The sequence below is a fragment of the Montipora foliosa genome, unplaced genomic scaffold (genome assembly GCF_036669935.1).
Source record: "Montipora foliosa isolate CH-2021 unplaced genomic scaffold, ASM3666993v2 scaffold_456, whole genome shotgun sequence".
Classification (NCBI taxonomy): Eukaryota; Metazoa; Cnidaria; class Anthozoa; order Scleractinia; family Acroporidae; genus Montipora; species Montipora foliosa.
This window is the reverse complement of record NW_027179763.1, coordinates 312,501-317,380: the sequence shown is the minus strand read 5'-3', so window position 1 is coordinate 317,380 and position 4,880 is coordinate 312,501.

Below are 4,880 nucleotides of genomic sequence, written 5' to 3'. Positions count from 1 at the left end.
TCAGTTTGTTTTTTTTTTTCTTATTTAACTTTTGTATTCCCAGCAGGCTCAAAATACCAATAGCTCTTGTTAGCATGGGACAAGCAAAATCTGCAGGATTCTGGTATTTGTAGCCAAATGGCGTCATCATGCAAATGTCCTATTGGTGAATCTAAGTTCAACTGAGCAAATATTGAAATTAACGTTACGAACGGACTTTCTCAACATGGCAAGCTCTTAATTAAAGTTGCCTTCAACCCACTTCAGAAGTGCACATAGTTAGATCTTCGCCTAATTTTGATATTAAACACCAAGTGTCCCTTTAACTGTAAGCATTTTGCTGCCTGTTTAAACAACAAAGTATGTGTTAAGGTTAGCATAATATTCAGGTTATGGTCAATGCAGCTGATAATTTTTCCTTCCTCAGTGCAGTTTAGAGGACACTTAATAATGTTAATTGTGAGCATTTCTGGACGCAAGTGATGTTAAAGTTGGACGGAAGAGCAAGGAACACTTCTTGACGCTTATCAACATCGGCGTACATCTCAATTTAGTATAATTACATAGGTGATTATTGACACTTCTCTGCGCTGATTGGTTGCCAATGAGGTGATTTTTACGGGATAATCACTTAAGCGGTTTTTCAAAATGGCCGCGCAGGCGGAAGAGCAATGGGACAACATCGGCGTACATCTCAATATGTGCATTTCTGGACATATCGCATCCACTACTTTCTGGGTTTTGTTTTTCTCTAGGATAAACTCTTGACGTCATATTTTGTCTCAACAAGGCTTCTACCGAGACCCCAATCAACCTAAGGACTCGTTCAACTATTTAAACACCCCCTTCAAAGCAAAATTATAACGTGTTGGCCTTTGGCAGTGTAAAGAAAAGAAACATTTTCAGTAAGATGAAGGGAGTATTCAACCAAAAGAAACACAAAATAAGATAGCTTATAAGTAACCATGCCAGGCCCAAAATTAGAAACAGCGATAGGTCTTGACGTTTTAAAGAAAAGGAGCACATGACGATAAGTAAAATAAATAAATTTCTTAATTTTGGTAATTTTTGTAAAAGTGCAAGCTGCACTTAAAGTATGTGCTCTGTTATGTTGTAGATGGTGCATTGGCATAATAAAAAAGAAAGTAGAGTAAAATTTCACTGCGTTATGTTTCTAAAGAAGGAGGGGAACAAGAAATACAAAATAAGTTAGCTTGTAAGTAAATATGCCAGGCCCGAAGTTAGAAACAGCGATAGTCGTTGACATGTTAAAGAAACGGAGCACATAACGATAAGTATAATAAATCAATTTCTTAATTTTGGTAATTTTTGTAAAAGTGCAAGCTGCACTTAAAGTATGTGCTCTACTATTTTGTAGATGGTGCATTGGCATAATAAAAAAGAAAGTAGAGTAAAATTTTGTGTTTCACTGATTTATGTTTGTGAAAAAGGAGTGGAACAAGGGAAGGTCAGACAATCAAATGATGGCACAGTAGCTTCTTCGCTGTAAGTAAGAACGTACAGAGGACAATGATGAGACGGGAAAAATAGAGAAGGAGACTAAAACAGAACGACATGTTATCATGAATAGATGGTTTTCACGTGACGTCACAGCGGCCATTTTGGTGTACTAGAACAATAGACATCCTCTCACTTGGGGAGTGAACTCTACTTTTATGCAAATTCTGCGCAAATACTTTTTATTGTTTTGTACACCAAAATGGCCGTCAACTCACGTGAGTGAAAACAATCTATTGGTGGGGGAAACGGTGCAACGAAAGGTGTAAGAGGAATGACACTTTTCTAGGCAACTGATAGGGAGCGTAACACTAACAGCCAGTCATTATCACAAGGACCGTGTTTGTAGGGTTTATTACATTTAGATGCTTATGCACGGCGGGTAAGGTAGGTATATACATAAGGTATCTTTTGGCCACTCTCAAGAATACCATAATATTCTTTGTTTGTCCTCCGAAATTTTGCATAAGCATTGTTTTTATTTTCTCTTGGGACCCTTGTAAGTCCCAAGAGAAACTGGAACATTAGGCCACTTTCAAAAATACCGTAATACTCTTTGTTTGTATTAGCATTGTTTCAAGTTTCTCTTGGGATTTGCAATGGTCCCAAGAGAAAATAAAAGCAATGGTTATGCAAAATTTTGGAGGACAAAGAGGATCGTGGTATTTTTGAAAGTAGCTTATTCTTGGGTTTCACTCACGTGATCAACAGCTATGTTTTTCAGCGAAAACAAAAGAAGACGTTAGCATAATAATAGCTTTCAATTCCCGGAGGATTGGATCGGGACACCAACATGGCCGCCATTTCATTGTTTGGGGACACCAACATGGCGGCCGTGACGTCATGTGAAATCCAAGAATTGGAGAGGGCTTCTTAAACAAAAGGGGAAAATTGTCGACAGACAAGCTGGTCCAGAAAACGTTTTGAATGCACATTGACTTACCCATCGCAAGCAGAAATCTACAGTGATTCTGAACAGGGCTCTTGATAACATATGGAACGTTCTATATTCTGTGACAGGTTGACATCTAAAACAACGTTCACTGTGGGGACAATAGCGCAAAACATTTTTAGCTTAGCCCCAGACAAAGGTTTCCTTTTCAACTTAAAATAACGAGCAATTTTCTTGAAGCATATGTTGACCACTGTTTTGCTAACTTGTTTTCTTAAATTGCAACTGAACCTTTATTTTACAGTGATTTTTAAAATCTATATATCTTTCAAAGCAACATCGCCAAAAATTTTGGTTAAAGAGTTTCACGCCCTTCCCGAATTCCGAGGTTCTTTTTTTTTTTATTACCGGGGGGGGGGGGGGGAGACTGGGCTGAGTGACTCATGCAAAGGAACTTAGCTTTCTACAAAGGCCACACACCGGTTTAGCATATCGCCTAGAACTGACGCTTTTTTACTAATATTAGTCTTCTCATAGAACCACAGTTTTCGGAATCCGTCATAAATATCGGGAAAAAGCAATGCCCTTAAATACTCACTATCAATCGTGAATTTAACCAATTCAAAACATCTTCTTTGCATGTTGCTTTAAAAATAAAGTACTGTAAACAGCCTCGCTTCCAGGACCTCTCCCTTGCCTTCTGCACTCGTTCCCTTGGCTTCTTCCCGCCCCAGCCCCAAAACCAAGGAGAGGTCCTGGGGACGAGGTTGTACTCTACAATTAGGATTCAGTTGCACTGACCAAAGAAAAAAAAATTATTTTCCTTTGGATCTCAAAACTATGCTAACTTTGTCTAAAACAATGGAGACCCTGGGAAGAGGTTGGGCACGCAACACCATGTTACTCTGGAGGGGAGGTGGTTGGGCTGGTCTTTCATAAACCGGATCCGAAATAATTAAGATCCATGAAACAAAAGAACAAAGCGAACATAACAACACCTAATTAGCAAGGCCTAATCGAAATAACAATTTTTTTTTGTTCTTCGCCATTTTTAGTCCGGTATATGAAATTCTACCCATATTTTCTGTCGTGATCACAACTTTTAATATTCGGCTAAAAAGAAAATTTGACTTCCTGCTTTTTATTAAACTTCTTGTTCAGCAGTTCTTCTCAATTATTGTTTTAAGAACTTTTTGTTGTTGAATGTGGTCGTTTAAGGAAACGAGGGAAACTAGAAAAGAACTTAAATCCAAAGGAGGGGGGGGGGGGGTCTTGTTTAAGGAAACGAGCCAAACTAGAAAGGAACTAATATCCAAGGGAGGGGGGAGGGTTCTTCTCATTGGCTCCACTTTTATTTCAAGGTATATAGAGTCCCGAGAAGAAGTTGTGAACTTTTTTTCTGACTCTTTTTTTATGGGGATGATTACCGAATCGGTTTGTCGTTAAATTAACAACTTGTTACCATGGTGCCACGTTCGTTACTAGGCAAAATTATAAAAACGTTTCGATGATCTTTCCAATGGTACCGTATCAACCAAATCACGAGTGACCATTAGTTAATTCATACGATCTTTTATTTAATATATACTCAACAAAATCACTCCATCGCTTTAATTCCTTAGAAACTTCCGTATTGCACTCTTTAATACAACAGTTTTAAGAAAAGCGCCTAGTGGCTCCTGCGAGGTCAATTAGACGAAATTGTTGCATGAAGAAATATTCCATTGCACTCAAGCATCGGCCGGGATAACTCAGTGATTAGAGCACCTCGCCCAATTCAACCTTAGCGGGTTTCGAATCCGAATCGATTCCTGGCCGATGCTGTGTTTTTGTTTGTTTTGCTACAAAGATTTCTATTTCTTTTGCGAATTAGTAACGTTACTATCCAAACTATGCGCAAATGAACAAAATCCTTTATTAATAGAAACGTTTTCAGAAAATCGCCTGTGAAAAGCTATAAGATTACTTAGATGAACTTGCTGCATGGAGAAATATTCAATTGCAAACCAGCATCGGCCGGGATAGCTCAGTGGTTAGAGCACCCCGCTCAATTCAACCTTAGCGGGTTTCGATTCCGAATCGATTCCTGGCCGACACTGTGTTTTTGGTTTTTTCTACGAGGAATTGTTTTTGTTTCGCAGTATAAGCAGTCTTATGCAACGTGATCTTGCACACTGCGCTCAAATGAAAAAAAAAATACTCTACCAATGCAGCAGTTTTAAGAAAAGCGCCTTGTAACGATTGGCTCGCAACATGCTAATCCATATTCAAAACCAATTTCAAATTTGTGACATTTTATACAGACTGTCACGATGGGAAGATGTGCTGCGGTGTTCAGATATGGCCAGAAATGCAAGTCAGTATAATTAGATGAAGGCGGATTTCACTAAGCGTCACGGAGTGTCCCGGAATACAGACACTTAACGTCACAAAGTGTCCCTCAAACGTGGCTCCTCAAGTGAGCATAAAAAGCTGCATTTACCTTTTTTTG